The sequence below is a fragment of the Platichthys flesus genome, chromosome 23, assembly GCF_949316205.1.
Source record: "Platichthys flesus chromosome 23, fPlaFle2.1, whole genome shotgun sequence".
NCBI lineage: Eukaryota > Metazoa > Chordata > Actinopteri > Pleuronectiformes > Pleuronectidae > Platichthys > Platichthys flesus.
In genome coordinates, this window is record NC_084967.1 from 12630818 (window position 1) to 12650389 (window position 19572).

The 19572-nt window shown below is 42.8% G+C and overlaps 1 protein-coding gene across 1 annotated transcript in view; it reads left to right on the top strand.

Annotated features, from left to right (window-relative positions):
• snd1 (staphylococcal nuclease and tudor domain containing 1) overlaps positions 1-19572 on the top strand; it is a 164660-nt gene that overhangs the window by 83239 nt on the left and 61849 nt on the right. The gene's annotated exons all lie outside the window — the stretch shown is intronic.

The window sequence follows — 19572 nt, forward strand, 5'->3', positions numbered from 1 at the left end:
TGTTGAGCTGTGTTCGTACTGGCTGCCAGAGCAGGGATTAAGCCCCAGCGCCATGTTAGTTGGAGGCAAAAGAAAGATAATGCTAGGTAAGCACTGCTAACCCAATCAACATGAGCCAAGTAGCTAGCTGAGAGGAGAGGCTTCACATGTATTTGGGAATTCAAGTGCATTTGTCTTTGGCCTCTTGAATTTTCAACTTCTCAAGTTCTTTGGTGAAGAGGCAGCATTTATTTCAAGTGCGAGGATAAAAATACAGATTCCTGTGTCGTGTCGAGCTTGTGCTGTAATTTAATCAGACTCTTTTCAGATCTTTCTAACCATATGCTAATGCTCGCCATGTCTTGCCCTGGCCTCGTCACTGGTCAGTTGGCCTCATTAGGATTCATGGAGCATCTCTGTTTGTGCGTTCATCACAATGTTGCCTTGCCAACTGCCTGGCCGTAGGAAATGGATGTCTCTTTCTCTCTGAGCAATGAGAAGGTAAAAACATAGTAATTCACAGCAGAGAGAGCTGCTAAATCTTCTAGACTTTTAGTTCCTTTGGAGCAAAGATGCCGTCTTCATTCAGAAGCTCCATCTTCTGCTTTTATGCCCTCGGCTCTGTCAAAACAAAATTCCGTACTACTGAGCTGCTACTCTGCAACATTACATGTGACATTACTCCTTGTAAAGCTTTTGCATTGCTTTCACTTGTCTTCGTTCACTTGCTTGTTTTTATAGGATAAACGACGTGGTAAAAGGGATTTATTGTTCTTGTTCTCTCTTGCCTCGATGATGAGAATAATTATCAAGCTCTTCCTGTAGCCTTTGTATGAAGTGTCTTATCACAGTTAATATGATAAGGCGAAAAGCTCTGTTTGCCTCTAAAAAAAAAACCTATCTTCTGAGATGTTATTATAAGTCTCATAGTTTGTGGGCCGCACTGTCATGTGGGTTTATGAATTGACTTACATGCCTCACAGACAACCTGCTTTTGTTATACTCTAAATGGCCACCTTATTTCCTCTCCCACTCTGATGTCCCTGACCTTCGTATATCCCCTTCATCCCGAGATCACAGCGACAATTACCTTCTTTACTGTTTTATTTCTATGAAATTGTTAATCCTCAAATCTCCACCGAGCCTTTATGGAGGCGAGGATTAGCCCTACTGAGGCCTGGTATTGCACAGACCCACAGATGGGAGAAAAAAATGTAAGAGCTTTTCATTTTTCGACAAATCCACCTGGCCACACACCCACATTACAGCAGGACTGGCCCAAATATAGAGGTGCCAATAATCTTAGCTTACCAGCTCCATGTTTGTGTATTTGTCCGTTTCACTGTGTATTTTTACCTTTTGCGGAAATCTAGGCACAGACACAATTTAACAAACTACTTTCAAATGATTTTCTAATGTTGGAAATCAGTAGTGAGTCAGGGAGGGAGCAGAGCTTTTTTTTTTCTAATACGATTCCAATTTGGATTTCATTACTGATATAGTTCCCTTGTCCAGCTTATCTGTGTTCAAATGAACTCTCTGCTCTCCAATGTGAGCATAATAATGAGAAACGGTCCTCAAGTGTCCTTTGAGGAGGTGTCAAGAGTCATTGTTGTGACATGAAATAACATTTCACTTCCCTATGCAGAACTGGTGATGCATTTCCTGTGTGGGTTCTCTAATACCTCTGCTCACCTCCCTGCCGGTTATTTTTCCCTCTGTAATATCCTCCCTCTCTCTACCTCCATTTCTACCCCCCCCCCCCCCTAACCCTAACCCCCCCCCACACACACACACACACACACTGGAGGATTTGAGAAGCCAAGCTAAGTGTGTCTAATCTATGAGTGCAGCCAGCACAGCGTCAAACGTTTGGTGTCGATGTACCTGCAGCCTCCAACAATGGAACACTTCACTAGCTGTCCAGCCGAGCACGCAGGAGACAATGTGGGATAAAGATGGCTGAAGGTTGAGCGGCGGACACTTTAGTTGACATTGACGTTATTTCTAAACACCTTAAGGACGTAATGTGAGTAAAAGCATGGAGAGATTATGGGTCGAACAAGAAAAAAAAAAAAGTACCCCCAACACGCCGCTTTCCTCACACACACCTCGTCAGACCCTTAACTCCAGGTTCTGCGACCTTGCTCAAATGTGTTTTCTGTAGCAGGGCAATCAGGGATATCCCCCAGAGGTAGGCTGTGGCTAGGGGCCAGCAGGGTCCTGGCTTTGAAAGGAGGGGAGGGGGGGCGTGAAAAGCAGCAGGCAGCACTTTCTAAATTGAAGTCAATAACACAGCAGTCCATTCTATAAGAGCCAGTCCTCCCACACAGTCCGCTTACAGCCACTAAGGAGAGCTGATGGGAGGATGTCGATTGAGTTCTCCAAAGTACCACTACACATGACAACATGTGTTTGTGTGGGTGAATGCACATGAGGGGGAATAGGGTTGTGAGGAGAGGCGAGGCACCAGTTGCTGTACAACTCATAAATCTCTCTGTGTTCAAAGAGAAAACCAATTGGTCGACAACAAACAAAGAAAACGCACATTTCAGGAAAAACCAACCTGACCAACACAACAATTGCATGACGGTGCATCTATTCTTCATGTAGCTGTGGCTGCCATGTGAAATCTTGCTAATGTAGGCATATCTGAGACACACATGCACATTTCGAGACACACGTGCACACACAGCCCTATTTTGCCTTTAATCCCCTTTTCTCATGTTAGCACTTCTATGTAGCTTCGGGGGATTTAAATCCGGTATGGTTGGCCTGCCCTGAGTCGGGGTAGGAAGGGAAATTAGTGACTGGGAGAGAGGATCCGGCTGACACGGGCTGGGATGTGTGTGTTGATGCGTGCACAGTGGGCTTGCATACTTTGTATTTGAATTTGATGACGACGTAATGGGACCCACACATCCGCACAGCATGGAACAGGCATGATTTGTCTGGGAGCTAGCAGTTTTGCTCCTTCTTCTGCTGAGCCAAATACTGAAAAAAATAATATAGATGATGCAGATTTAAAACACTGTGTTCTCAGTGGTGCGCTGACATGCTTATGCAAGTTGTGTTTTTCACCGGCAAAAGCAATTTTATGATAAAAGCACATTTACCTTTCAGCCCATGTACATGGCTGGATGTTATGCTCTTGTATATAAATGGCGTAATTTTGTTTCTCTTTGTGCAAGAAAATAAATCTGTTAACTTAAGATTGTTGTTGAAAATTGCTTCATAACTGTCTTGCACTTTCCCCAGTGATGTATAATTCTTGTCTCCAGGATCTGGAGAAGAGAAATGCACATGTAGTCCCAGATGTTCATACCCGTATGCATGTCCATGGTTTTATTATGCAATGAATTGTTTAAATTTTACATGACGTCGAGGGAGTGAGTTAAATGAAGTGTGAAGATATTCTTCATCCGCAGGGCTCTTTAGCTCTAGCTCTCTTCATTGTAAAGCACATTATAAGCTATCATCTTCATATTTAACAATAAAGTACATTCCATTTGTTTTTATCTGCATTATCTCTTTCAGTCTCTTGTTGTTCTGCCATCGTAGGCTGCTATACATTTTATTTGGTATAGATCCAGTCTGCACACAGGCCACTGCCTACTAGGCATCCCGCTGGTGCTCTTTCTATTCTCGCTGTCGCTCTCCTCACTGATGGCATCAGTCTAGGTCACTTGCACCCTAGTTGTGTTTATTGGTGTGTGTCCCGGTTATTTTTTTTCCATAATAACCTCTCACCACTCACACACACACTCACACACTCACATGGATGAACAGTGGTAATTTCCCCAGGCAGACATTGATTTCACTTTCATTTTCCTGCCACTCATTGTTTGACATCCTGCTGAAAATTATAAGTTTGACTTGAAACCCATCGCTTTTTTTCCAACGGCTCATTTTACCCTCTTTTTTTCCAAGTGATTGAACAGTTACAAATAATGAGGGAATCATATTGAGAGAGGGTTGACGTTGACGAGCAGCAAATGACTTTGATTGTAACTGCTGCAACATTGCTTCAATAAATAATAGTAGTCATAAGCTATTTTCAGACGTTTTTTCTTGAAATCTTACTGGAGGGCCTGAAAGTTACACCTTACGAGTCAGTTGCAAATGAGTGAGCTCACGTGAGAGTACAGCAGGAATGCAGTGTGTGTGTTGATGATATTTCATGCCTGAAAACATCTTTAGTAATCAGATTTTGAGCAAGTAGCAGGTCTAGGTCTTCTTCCTCAGCATCAGCGCCCTCTTATCGTTATGATGTGGGCAAGTCTTTTCAAATTTTTCCCGAGCTTTTTTATTCTGCTTAGCCTCAACACTGCTAATGAGTTCATTGTGTGAACTTATGTGATTCCACATCATTGCTCAAGGTATCAGCCGTTTTGCCTCAATCTCTAATTGTCCCTTAAGTGTTTGCTCAGATTTGTTGCTACTTCACTCACGTTCTTGTATAGTTAAACACAGTGCTGCCAAGACTGAGTGCCTGCGTATGCAACTTAAAAGTCTTCTTTTGTCTGTAGATGGCTCGCCTGACTTAACCGTCTAGACACTCTTCAAATCTGGCATTTGTTTTTCTCACTTTGCCTATCCCTGTTATGCCATCCATTTTAGTGGCTCAGCTGTACACTGCAATAAATAACTGAAAATTGATGAAACCGCCAAGACGCAGGTCTCCATTTATTCATTCAGCGGAAATACCACAAGACAACAGCCTGTGGGCATAGGGTTTTACTTCTTAAAACGGGCCCCATTGGGTATTCAAGCAGTAAGTCTGTGCAGAGCTTGTGTCGAGCTCAGCCACAAGATTGCTCTAGCTTTGAGCTCCATGATGCAGCGGTGGGGTGTCAGCCTCTTGCCTGTGGCCACATTGTTGAAATTGAATTTGAAGAGAGTCGCTGTGCCACCGCCTGTTTTGGAGTGAGTGTCATCCGTCCTATTTGGAGGCGCAATTGTCATATTGCACACCTGGTGGTGTTAAAAGCCTCTCCTCCAGGAAATGGTGCATTCTGAGCCAAATGGATCAAGTACACCATCACAATGAATGTATTGTAGTTGTGTTTTTTTTATTTTTACACGTATATGTACACTGTTGTTTTTGAATGGCCACTCAACCCGATTAAAAAAAAAAAAAAGCCAGTCTCAGTGAATTGTTGGAACACATGTAACCATAGTGACAGTGCATCCCTAAGACGGTGACTGCAGTAGCTTTTAATAGCAATACAAAATAAATCACATGCATTCGCCAACCTGTAATGAGCGTACACCAATGGAGTCCGGTGACATCACTTCGCTTGAGGATATGTTTGATGCCCTTTTGTTCATGTCCCCTCAGAAATGACTCAATCTTCCTACATATTGTATCGAGCGGTGAAAGAGCCTTTTGTTCACATGTTTCACAATCCAGCACAGGTTGTTCACATGTAAAGAGAAGGGCTCAGAATGTGCTGCTGCCCTGATTGATCTCACAGCCCTGGAGATGCTGTAAACAGAAAAAGAAAATCACAATGGTGGACGCTGACTGCACTGATTCTCTGGTTATAGCATGTCCTCTGTCCATAAGCTGCATCTTCCTAGTCTTGTGGAGAGAAAGGAAAAAAGAACATTGGGTCTACAACACACTTTTGTCGTTTGTGACCCATTCTAGGTTTTGTCTGACAACCATACAGCACTTTTCTACCTTCACCTTATCTCCGTCTCTCTTGCTCTCAATCTCATCCCACAGTTGTTAGCCCCATTTTGCTCCCTTGTCTCCTCATTATGGAGGTGTTTGGAGGCCCACTCTCGTTTTTGGCACAGTTTTTTTTTGTTGTCTTCTCCCAAATGGCAGGAGGAAAAACAGGAAGGGGATGATTGGAGAAAAGTCGGAGAGAAAACTGATAGCAAACTGATGGTGTAACAGTTGAAACTTTGTTGTGGGTTGTTGGGGCACTTCAAAATTAGCAGCCTTCTCCTTCCATCGACAGAATTATGTTAATAAGTCAAATTCATTTCAAATTTTGTCTCGTATGTTCGAGGAAGTGGTTCATTAATGTGTATGTATGATGAAAGCACTTGACAATATGATATTTCTCCTTTCCCCTGGTGGAAAATATCAAAGTTACATTCAAATTACTGCAATATTACTGTAATTTTAAAGGGATTTAATAATTTTAGATAATGTCGTATCACATACCCTGAGTAGGAGCTTGTTTACGAGTTTTGACCCAGAAATTGAAGTTCTTGTTGGCATAGTGATATGAAACTGTGCAACAAGTGCAGTGTAATAAACTTAATGAAATCACTAAAGATTAACCTGGAAAGACTCCAGACTCGGCATCGACTCTTTGCATCGAAACATTTTACTTGTTGCAGGGAAATGGACAATCTGATTTTCCTCAAATGTGACGATATGTCATAATCATTAAAGATAAACCCAGAAAAGGGGTAAAAAACATATTTTCATCAAAGGTCAGTCACTCTTTTATCCAAGTGTCCCCATCTCTTTGACAAATGCCCAAATATCCATCAATGGGACCAAGCTGAGGAAAATTGCTGCCGTGAGATAACACCCACCTACCTAATCTCCCTTCCCCCAACCTGTGATAGAACGCTATCCCTAGCCACACTGATAAGATTAACTACCATGGGCAGGTACTAGTATAGTCAGACTCGTCAAAATGGGTCACAGTTGAAGAAAGAAAATAGAGGGCACATCCTTTTTCCCCATGAGTCATCATTTGTAGTCCAGCAACGGACCAGCTGCATGGCTCCTAAGCAGGCATGACTTGATTCAATCATCCCCCCCCCCTCTCTCTCTCCTGTCTCTCTCTCTCTCACACACACACAATCGCACACCACCCACCTCATTCCTCCGACTCATTTGCTGATGGTCACTTGCCATTTATTTGATTGAACGTGCAGGGAGGTTGAATTGGATTGCCGAAATTGAAGAATGATTACAACATGATTTGTCCCAGGAGGTGTTTTTTTTTCAAATCTTGTGCTTGTTGACTTGGGGTCAGATCATCATTTCCTGCCATCTGACCTCTGACAACCTGTTTGGTTGACAGATTCATTGTAGTTCCCTGTTATATAGTTTCTTAGGACGATTTCACAGCAGAAGGTCTTGACCATGGTCCGAACCAAGGTTCATTCTCACAACCTCGTCGGAGGCAAATACTACAAGCAATCCTGAAAAATTATTTTTTCCCGTGTGGATTAACGTCCTGCTATTGGTCTGAAAGTTCAATCTATCAAATAAGAAGCGTTCTCAAATTCCTATTTTGGTCCGTTTGTCCAGATTGTGGTCGGAGGCTCCTTTCACATCTGTTATTCTTGGTGTAGACAGAACTGAAAACTCAGAGGGTCTTGGTGTGAAAGCATTCTTGGTGTCCATCATTGTTGCCATACAAATGTCTTCAACATCCTTTTCCCAGTTAAACCCAGGCTGGATTCAGCTGGATGTTGTGTTCCTCTACACTTGGATGAGGCAGCAAAGTCAATCCGTCTATCCGATTCCTGGCAGCCTTCGCCCTGAAACGTGGACTCTTAACCGCCGTACCAGTTAGTGCTATATAGCGACATGGAGTACCTCTTCAGTGCCTCGCCTCCATCATTTTTCCCACTCTCCGAATTCGACCTCTGCCAAAAAAAACCTCCAACCAGCCTAGCAACTGGGCACTGCCTCTCGTTTTGACAAGCACACAGAAATTGACAAAAAGCCATGTTGAAAAATGCCTCTGTCGGCTCTTCCCCCCTTTTGCCCTCTCTTCCTCATTCTCTCACTCTGTCAGCACAGGCAGAGTCTGGGAGGACAGAAATGGCTTTTTGAGTGACACAGGCTGGCTACGCCATTTGCCGTGTCAACTGGTGAAAGAGGATAGAAAAGGAGGTGGAGACAAATGATGATGGCCCGGCCATGATTGCTCTGCGCCCCCCTTCTAGCTTTCAGCCGCCATTTTTCCCTCCAAGGTCACTGAAGTCCAAATAATGTCGGCACATTGCCAGTAGGTGTAGAAACATTTCTCACAGAGCTTCTGCTTCACCCCCCCACCCCTCATCTCCAACATTCCACCACTTCATTTTCTTGTTTTTCAATATTCTTTTACATGCTTTAAATTATTTCTCCATAGCTCAGATGCTTGTGCGCAGCTCTTGTTAATGAAATCCATCCTGGAGTAATTGGAAATTCGACTAGATACTGTAAGTCAGTAGTGAATAATGAACCGAGCGATACATCACAAACCGGGTCTGTCTGTGTTTAATTTGGAGTTTTGTGTCCGCTTCCACTATTAGGAACATTTTCCTTAGAAGAGTAGAAGAAAAAGAAATCTAAATTGACTTGCAGTAATTCAGTTTCTGATGTTGTCAATCGGTCCACACTCTTCATTCTCTCGTCTTTGACAAGTCTCCAGCTTTTTTTTGGAATGCCCTCGTCAGCCTAAGGCGTCAGTCTACCGAACTGCCCAGTAAAGAATCATGTAACCTCACTGTTTCCCCCACAAAGGGCTATCTATTACACATAACTCGAGTTCTTTTTCATCACAGCCACAGAATAATAAATATTTAAAATTCCATTATGAAATCTTAAATCGACTCATAAAGCCGCAGCAAGTGGAGCGTGAGTGAAAAACCAACTGCTCGTGTGGCGGCTAGGACTGTCGAGGTAAAGACTCCGGCTCTTTATTATAACCACCTCTGCAGTTATTAACCCCTTCTTTAAATGGGAATAGTAAACAGGATTATTTGTTCTGAGTTGTAAATGAGAGGGCTTCTACCTCGTAAAGTACATTGTGCGCCTCAGTCCAGACAGTTGTTTTTCCACCAAAATGGCTGCCTGTGCCTGTTGTTGAACACCCATTGTTGTGCCGTTATAACACGAAAAGAATACGTCTGTATATAAATATATGGATGTGAGGTGCAGTGAGCTAAAAGTCAGGGTTGCCTCAGTGCTCCGAGCCATGCAACAAAACAAAGCTAATCTTTTCAAGGTGGTTTGACTTTGTGTGGAACCTACATTAATGGAGATAGCTTTTGGTTTGTACTGCCGGTTGAACAAAATAACCCCAATGCTCACATTCAATTTGCGCTCTCTTCGTCACCGGCCGTAAAAACATGTCATTTTTATTCCTTTCTTCTGTGTTTCCTCGTTGCTGCTGTGCTGTTCAGCAATTGCAAAGTAATGACCGGGGTTTATTGGTTATGCACTTCAAGGTGTAGGTATAAATGTGGGGGGGGAGAGCAGCGCTGTCATTTTGAGAGGCATTATGGCCTAATGCCCTCTGCAATCATGTTGACCACCCCTGAATGTGCTCAATGTGGCTTGACTGCTCCCACCAAGCCCTGGCTGCTTCAGGCCACAATTTGAAGATCTGGACCCCTTACCCTCCCGTAGCTTTCTGATACCCTGGGCCCTCAAGAAGCTGTGTGTCTCAACGCAGGACACAATGTACTGAGGGGAAGTTAAGAGAAAAAAGTGTTCATGCCAACGCTGTGCAGATTTGCAATTATTTTCGAGTTATCCACACTTTGGTTTCCATTCAGATCTGCTGCGGCTCGCTTGTGTGGTTGTTGACAAAATTGAAAACTGCTTTGATGTAATAACTTTCACAGTGTTGTGTGACATTTGCTCTTAACACCCATTCAATAACTTACAGCCCAGTTCAATTTGTGTTTTCCCACCTGAACCCTCACACGATCCAGTTAAAGGGGAATTATATGATATTAGTAATATCACAAATGTAGCTCAATATTCTTCGACCAACGTGCCATGTCGCCCCTCTCTTAAAAATGAGATGGATTGTAGTTATTGCTATTATTGATTTTAATAACCAGGCTGCTAAAGCCCAACGCAGAGCCTTGTTCAAGCTCAGCTGCCGCTTGTGAAGTGCGAGGGCTCTTGCTCGCTGTTCCTCTGGATAGCTAAAGATCTATAAACTCATTTAACTACAGGTTTAGCATGATTAGGTTTGCTGACTCTTGCCGTTTTTCCCTTTTTTGTTTCAACCCCCCTCGGATAATACAGGTTTTATACGTTCTTTACCCTACAGCTCCCATTAAATGCCCTAAACCATGGATACACAAATGAATGCGGTTAATTTGAACAGGGTCCAGTTAATTGACTCCGATTCAAGGTGTAATGTGTACGTTGAAGGATCAAGCTTCCTCACAACACTATTGATCCGTCAGACCAGTTGGAGAGACGCTGACTGATTTAGAATCTTGTCGGCCATGACATCACCGCAGGACTTGCATTACTCAATGTCACCGACCCTTTCTCCGTGTTGGGACGTGTCAACCCCCCCGGTGTCTAATTGTTGTGCAAGTCATGGCTTTGGGGGGTAAATGACAGAAAAGTAGGATCACAAAGGTCACTGAGCATCACAAAGGCCTGCAGGCTCCAACCAGAGCCCATTTGCGATTACACGATTCTGCATGACCTTGTTCACGTTTTCTTAGTTATGGGTTAAAACTGTATCTGGTCAGAACATAATGTTGGAGCATAATAGTTGAATTCAGTAAGTTAATTCACTGCTACATGTGCATCAACTGCCCATAATTATTAGTACATGGCCACAACTAAAAGGATACAAAGGGACTTCAGTTGTTTCTAGTGTTTTATGTCACAAGTAGAAGGAAAAGTATGTTTTGACAATACTATAAATTTACCTAGTGCAGTAAGTTTAACCCCCCCTCCAGCAGGAGATCTGTCCATAATGTATTGCTTTAGTTTTGTGCTGTACTCTGTCATTCACAAAGGACAACAGCAGCTTCTGCTCTGATTGACTCACTATTGACCTCTGCCTTCCCTCTCTCTCCATCTCCTCTTCGACTCCCCCTGATTCGGTGAAGGCTTCATAACTCTTTTAAAGCCCTCCTTTGAAACACTCCTTATGTTTAACTCTTTCTCTTAATACTTTTCCTCAGGGCCCGGCAGTAACTCAGACTATAGACTTGAATTGTTATAGATTTCCGTTCTTTTTTGTGAGCTAAGACTGAAAGATGTCAAGCCCGTAAAACACACAGCGGAGCATTGATTTAAAAATGTTTAGGTATCGAATTCCACAACAAATCATGACCCTTGACTTTAATGGCAAAGTATATTAATGTCTATGTCAAATGGGCAAAGTACATATAAATATATATATATATATATATATAATACATGCAACGTTTACATGTACGAAGGTCCAAAAGACTTCCACTTGAATTGGAAAGTGGATATCTGATTCACTTGAGTAGGAAAGTGGGAGTTTATATTGAATGTATTATTAAAACATTGAAATCATCCAGAAATTGTCCCTTAAAAGCCTTCCAGTTTCTTCAGCTGTGTTAAAGCACTGCAACTTTGGCCAAAGCCGTCTTTGACTGGTCTAGGCTGACAGTAGAAAACAGCATGAAAGCTTTCTTTAAATCAATAACGACTGGAGCGCCATAGCAACCATTAATGCATTTACACTTGTATTCTCTGTTCATTGGAGATGGCCGAGCCTTTGTCAACATCTTTTTCCTACTAAGGAGTACCGAGTGGACAAGCGGCTAAGTACTTGTTTCAGTTTAGGCTGTTAGCTTTTTCTTCTACTCCATTTTTCTCGACAGTTTCCCTGAAGGGGAGTCAAACATATTCTGATCTGCACTTGATAGTCGAGCGAAGCAAGTACCTAATCACAAATCCAAAAAGATAAGCAGGTAATGACTGCAAATCATTTTGTGGCCCCATCTGCAAGAACTGGAATCATGACCCACTCATTCATTCGTCTCTCCATCCCTCTCTTTTAACCCTCCACCGGCTTCCCCCGTGTTCACCTGTTCTCTCTGAACAGTGATGCAGGGCAAACATCAATTATTTATTGATGAAAGCAAAACTCATTAATGGGCATCAGGCAGGTTTAATGGTGGGGATCATGCTTGTTTGCCTAACCGTTAATGGCCCTGACCATTCGAGAGGCGTTTTGACTTTCCCCCAACCTGCCACCGACGGACAGCAGCCTTCCGCTGACAGTGATGCATGGGCCCCCTTGAGTCACATTGATCACCCTGGGAGGGTCTGAACAGACATAGACACACACACACACACACACACACACACACATTCCTGCCCACTGTGCGTGTCCTCGTACCTTTGCTTGCAGCCCGGCCCTTTTCTGATATCGGTCAAAACTGTTGCAAAAGCCAAAGAGAGAACAGATGGTGGTTCTTTCCTTCCTATACAGAATGTTAAAATGGCAACTTGACTCTGGTGAAACCACCATTTCCTTCTAGACCCCCCCATACCTGTCAAGGTTGACTTACATCTCCTGAGGTTGTACAGTTTGGCCCCAGAACTAGTAGACGTGCTGTAGAGCCTGCATATGATTTGTTTTCCTCAATGCTACTGCACTTGTGAGTGTTGACTTTTGGCATTTGCAGAAGTAGTTTTGTGTTGTTGTCCAGCTTGTTAGGACAGCCGGGTTGAGACACTCTTCAGCGAGCAGTGCATTAAGCTCTCCAGACAGCAATATCCTGCTGAGGTGAGGCCGGTCCTCACCTTTTAACATGCTGCAAAACTTCTTTCTTTTTCTTTTTGCGTAAGCTCTGACCTCGATTTCCACCTTTTTCTTGTTCGCCCACAATGGAAAGTCTTTTAAGCCGTGGTCCTGACTAGCCCTTTGGGTTTTTGCAATGCATCCACTGCTTGTCCCTTTTCTTTTTCAGGATATTTGTATCCCGTATGCACGCTTATAAACTGCAGCACGTTTGTTCCAGGGTATTTTGCAGCCTCCCCCTCTCGGGCTCAACTCGATCAACATGTGACAAATAGCTGTCTGTCCTGACCCCGTGGTCCGAGAGTTAATGAACCAACCTAGTTTGGAATTGGTCGGTGCCACAGGTTTGGCCCTTGGCCTGGAGCTTAGCTGTACTGCTGGCTTGCCAAAGCAGCAACAGTCAATAAGCGGCACCCACAGGCATCCTACTGGCTCAGGATAGCCGAAGGGGGAAGCGTCACCTCGTCCAACCTTTTTCAATCTAGAAGTGTCCCAGTGTTTGGCTGTTGCTGATAATGGAGTCTATCTCCTCCAGGTTTTTTAATAAGTTTTTTGTGGATACGTGGATAAAAAGAAATCCCATTGAAAAACCAAATATTAAAATGCCAGCAGAGTGTTTTATATTGAGGTTGTTTTTGCATTTAACACAACTTACCTTCACTTCACTGACTGCTGTCCTTTTCCCTCCATTTTTCTTCTTGTTCAACACCACCCTATAATACTACATGTGCCACTGAAAATGTCTGCTGACGAAATAGGTCAATGATATGAGCTGTTGTTGGTAAATCCAGGATTAGCCCCATTACCTGTATTAAACCACCTCGGTGAACTCTTCTAACCTGGGGACCACACAGGTCATCAGTGTTGCAGCTGTTCACCTCGATGTAAAGATTTATTTTTTTATTTTTTCTAATTACAGGCCCCATTAACACGCTATTTACATCCCTGCCTGATCTATGCCATTAAGAGATCAATAGCAGTTTGTTTAATTCATTCATTTATTCTTCTCTGTCTCTCTCTTATTTTTTTCCTAAAAGGTGATCTATATTCATAGATTTCCCCTGGAACCCACTGGCCTTTGCCTCTCCCGGTTCAACCACAATGATGTTGTTGCACATTTAGCCATTTTCAGACCCACATATCCCAGATGTGACAATACCGGGCAAGTGTAGCACTTAAGGAAGAGGGTCTTTAGTCAGAGTTAGGCCTTTTCATCAGCAGGATGTCAGGATAACTACACCTAAAAATTGCCCATTACATAGTCAAATAGCACATTTTTATTTGCTGGGATTTAGCATGTGTCCTTGTTTCCTGGCAGTGCTGTGCCACTATGTTCCATTAACAGCAGTTTATGGACCTTAGTAATGGCTTTGCACTATTGATAATGGGCTATGGGATGATTTTTAGAGGGTGACGTGCACAAGTACGGTGAATATTGCCTGTGGTTTTTTGTGTGTGTGTGTGTGGAAACACCTTTTTGTTTTTATCGTTTTCAGCCGAATTATTGCACACTTGAAATCTCCGTAAACATTTTCTTCAATCGCCTGTCATCTTTCTTATCCTCCCTTGTTTTTGCATGTTGAGATTATCCAACATACACATTAAGATCACATGGTTTACTGTTCATTAATGGTGACGTTTGCAAAGAGATGTCACTCCTGCTCTCTGCCATGCAAACGGATCTATACCTATCAACACACCATCGCACAGTCCCACTCATACCTTATCAGTATTCGCTCTAAAACACAGATTTGGAAATCACTCTAGAGCCGTTTTCAAACTTAAACTCATGAAAATGTTTAGATTATTTGGAATGGACATTTCTGGAGATTTCCTTTCACCTGTCAAGAAATTTTAAACATCTCTATTTAAATGTTTATATTTTAGTTTTGCATCCGTTTCTTTTTATAACTGTGTTCCACGTTCCCACTGCCCTTTCCCTGCTTCCCCTTTGCAATATTTCTGGACTTTCTTACACACACACACACACATACACACACACACACAACCTGACCATTGTGGGGCATGTTCCCTCTCACATGGCTGTCATGGCTTTTAGCAACTCTGTCATATTAATAGTGTATTTATTACCTGGTAGACGTTGCTCCACCCTCATCCGTCATCCTGGACACTTTGATTCAGTTTGCAATTTAGCTCTGATTAATTATCTCCGCCCAACAGCAACACCTTCCCCAGATATTGATTTTTTTTTTTTGGTCGAGATCTGATCAGACTCTTGGTCGGCCGTGCAGACGTATCATTTAAAGGAACTCTGTGTGTCCACTTAGAAAAATGATATATATAAAGCAGCATGCGCGGATACAGAGAGGGAGAGATGATGGACGTTTGTGGGATGGGGCCGTTCATACTTCCAAAATTGAGTTTTCACGCAAGACTGGGCTCGGACCACTGATGCTGACCCGTCAGCTTTTTCTACTTAAATCCACATGTCCCCCAATGAAGAGGACGAACTGTCCTCTTCATGTGACATTCATGACTCTGAATTAAGTCTTCAGAGCCATTGATTTTCTTTAAGTGAATAGGGAGGGTTAGGAATATGAATTAAGGTGTAGAGATTATCTGATCGCCCCCCCTCCCCCTTTTCTCCCCTTTCTCCCCACTTTGCACCACAAGCGAGGGCTTAGGATCGCTCATTGCTCAGAGGAGTTTAGATCTCTTTACCCCATCGCACAAAGGAGCGAGCACACACACCCACAAACACACCCACACACACTTACACACCACCTCCACATCCCTGCTTCAATCTTCTCCAAGGCTCAGTTTGATAAATGCCTCATTCTGCTGGATGAGCAAAGCGCTGTAGATGAGAGTGACTCTGGTCTTTCATTCTTTCCATTCCTGGCATTCTCTTTATGTTCGTCTATCCATCCATATCTTTCTATTGCTTTTGTTTTCTCCGCGTCTCAGGGTTATGAGGGAGATGAACAAATAGTGTGACTAAGATGGAGATAAACTGATAGTCTGAAGTGTGGTAAAACACAGAACACACACAATTCACCAAAACGGTGATAGTATGAAGCATTAGTCTGGAAACTCTTCGGTTTCTGTATAATTTAAAGGGTCTCGACATTACTATGTAAAGTGCCTTGAGATATTTGAATTGTTGCCATCCAAATTGAATCTGCTCATGAATGCGATGAACTCATGTTTGAGCAAAGAGGTTTGAGAATGTATGCATCAACCACGAGTAGCAGTTTTATTTGTTGTATTTAGTACAATTCAATGACAAAGGTTTTCTATTCTAATCCACATAAATCGTGTCCCCCTGCTTCTCTTGATTTGCTGCTGAGGACTACTGATATCTTCACTTTGAGTTGATTTTACACACGCAGCCAGACGTAACAGTCCAGCTAAGTCTCAGAGACTAGAATCCATAAAGCAGCCGTCTCCTTGTTGCTTAATGAGAATGAAATAAGACCTGCCAAAGCGTCTCCGCCTGCCAGTCTGTTTTCCCTGTGTTCAGTGCTTGCATCTGCACATTACAGAGCGCTCTATTGACAAACCCGTCCAAATGCACTTCTTTCACACAGACACACACACACACACACACACACACACACACACACCATTAGCCTGAGCTGCACACTGAACAAATGCTTTGTTTGTCAAAGCTTCACCCCTTAAACTTTTACGACCAGAACCGGTAATTTGGCTCAAGCGAACCCAAAAATCCTCTCTGGTGATAACTGTGATCTCAGTAATTGGAATATGCAGCGAAACTCTGATCTAAGTACTGGCTGAGGTTTGGTCTGCGATGATTGAAAGCTTTGACTGACAGATTCATTTCCTCTGTAGCTTGCATTGTGTGTACACGCCGCTCCTTCCCCGATGAGAGAATTCACAGCACACACAGTGATGCCTTGTGCTTAAAGCAATACTGGAATTGACTTTCAAACCCGTGCATAAGGTTTGACCTCATGGCCACATGGACACACAAGTGAGTTCCCCCTGCTCCCTGTAACCTTTTGGTTATTAATACATTTACTTTTCACCCTGCAGGTTTAAAAAAAAGTGTTTTGTTTGGATCTGGTGATAAAAAGAAATTCCAATGCAAGCCAATTTTTTAATTGCCAGCCCACTGTGTTCATTTCCTTTTGTGTGTGGGTTATGGCTCCGACGTGACGTGTCACCCACCGCAGTCTTTTCAGAAATGTTTCTTTTTTTCTTCCACTTTCAAACAGCTAAGTGAATTAAATCTGCTGCAGTTTTAAAACATGCCCTCGGGCCAGGTTTCACTTCAGTGGTACCAAATGGCTTTGTCTTGTGTACTTGTGAATGGCTGCACATGTGTATTAGCTTGCACGCCTCACACGCATGGGGTTGTGTGTATGCGTGTTTTGCCTTTTTCCTCTTTTCCGTCCACAGTGTCGACACAATACCGGCGTTTATGAGATTACCAGAGCCCATTTGTGTTCCGGCGGGAGCCATCTTGGCTCGAAGGAGGCCTCCGCTGGGAACCATCTGGGCTCTACTCAAAGCAGCTTCCACTCCGCCTCCCCTGTCCTCTTCACATTGTGACCAAAGATATTTACTTAAAAGGGAAAGGGGAACTTGGATTCGATTTGTGTGTGTTCATAAAAACTCTGAGATTTAACCCGATGATACTAATGAGCTCTGGGGTGGCACCGCTTCAGCTCGCTAAGTGACTGATGTCACATTAGATTCTCATTGGTTGCAATTATTGTGAAGTCATTAACTCATCATTTTTGCAGAGTTGTCTTTCAGTCAAAAATGTGACAAACGCTCATTAAAAAGAAAAAAGTAATTAATCTTTATCTAGAAATCGGACAGAATGATTGGATGGATTTTTGGAAACTATATATATATATTAAAAAAAAGCAGAATTGCAAGACCAAGAGAAAGGCAAATAATGCCAATCAGGGCTGTGACAGTATGCCAACCGCGGTATTGCGGTAATTGCTCACCGGATAAACGAGCTGTGATCAGTCCCATTTTTCAGATCGCGAGTGCGAAAAATTGTATGAATACTGGTTCTCCTCTGCCGACTGGTCGTGGAATTTAAGCCTCCTCGAGCTGGTCTTGTTCCACCAGTGGAAAATTGGGGCTTCTGCTCTCTTTATAGAAATTAATTTGTCCTTCTTAATTTCACATTTTACCTCTCCATTAGCCTCCATCATCTCTTGCCCACTGCCCGGTAAACTGCCACTTCCTTCTAATTTAATGATGCCGTCAAGGTCTCGGTTCCCCATGTTTTATAAGTCACTCTTGTTTTTGACTTTAGTGTTTTAGTATCGAACTTTCCCCACAAGGACAAACGTAACTCAAGCCATGATGAGTTCCCTGGTGATTAACTCCTAAAGTTGAGTTGTGCGCTTGTTAGTTTGTCTGCTCTTACTCCATCTGATTTGTAGGTGTAGCATCTAATTATAGCACAGTCCACTGATGTATACTGAAATCTCCATTATGTAGTGATTGTTGGGAAGCGATTGTATTAGTATTCACGATGGGTGCAGATAAGCTGGATGTCTGTGCTCATGAATCGACAATTATCACCTCTGCTCGGGGGGGTATATACAAAAAGTCCTTTCAGTGTGTATTTGGTGTGCGTGTTCCGCCTGTGTGATGCATCCTGTTGACGCTCCCTGCACTGATCAATCAGGTCATGTAATTTAGGTCAGATATTCTGCAGTATTTCACTGACATTCTCTCAGTAGGCGTATTTGTAATTGTTCAAGTCGGTGTACACTCATTTCATCCATCCAGTCTTCATGTGCCGTTGCCAGGAGCCGGCCAATCTTCCTCTGTAAAGTTGGCAGTATGTGGTAAATGAAGTCAGGAAAACAAAGTGGACTAATTTGCTTTATTATGAAAGAGCGTAGGAACACATGTCTGTGTTGCCAGTAATTTCCCTTACACAGCTTCTTCCCTTTCAGTATTTGTGTCTCGATATCACAATTTTTTCCTCACATTAAGTTTATGTAGAATTTTGTTCTACTCAAGCTAACTTTTGGGCGTTAATCAGAATTAAACGTAGATAAAATGTTCCATTGACTTCAGGATAGCTCTCTGCAGCGAAACTGAAAACTTGAGTTTCAACAAACTAAAAAAGAAGTGCTACCAGAAGGTATCTACCCTTTCTACACTTTTTCACATTCTGTACTCTGTAGAGACAGATTTTGTTTTTTTTGCATCAAATTCTTTTAACACCTCGTGGAGCAGACTCTGGGTCAGCAGAAGGCCACTGGCTGCACCAATCAGAGTTGACAAACTTCTCGTTGAGTTTCAATCTTCCTTCCAAATTGGACTTTTTCCCAGCTAAGAGTGTTACTTTTTAGTTGTTAGTGCCGTTTTATTTTTGTTTTGCATTCGCCGCTCCAGTAACAGTTCAGTTGGTTGCAGCCGTTCCCATTTTTTTTCCCCGCCGCTCGCCCACTTCGCCATTTGACATTTGGACGCTCGGAGGACCAGCGAGGCTCTAATAGCCCTGTTACATAACGGCTCCTGCACTCAGAGACCAAGTGAGATAAAATGGAGTTGAGTATCCGAGATAGCAGAGAGGAGGGAGAGTAAGAGAAAGCAGATTATACAGAATCAGATTGAACTTGGATCCTATCATGGTCGTGACCTGGGAGTGTCGACCCTGTGTCCTCCCTACTCTTTCCTCTTTGTTTGTTTCTCTTAATACATGTAATAGACCAGCAGAGTAATTATTATATGGTTGTTGTTTCATATAACAAATAACAAGAGTTGAAATATCTTTACAGAATTTGCCTTTTTGTTGTTTTTGGCTCGATCCAAATGGAATCTGCATCCGTTAAGTGGAAATACACAGTGTCAGGCTTCTGCAGTCCTCTGTATGTCACTGCCATATGCAAAGGTTGTCAATTTAAAGATTATCACGAGAGTAGATTATGCATTCATTAATAAAAGCTTTTAACTTTAGCTGAGAACAAGTCAGAGCAGTTTACAAACTTAATTCCCCTCAGATTTCCCTTGTGGCTGTGGGGCTAAGCAGCCCGAGTCTTAATCGCTTGACTTCTCCCTATCTCCTCAACACACCTGCCCTCTCAATTTCTCGCTGACTGAGGTTTTTGAGTGG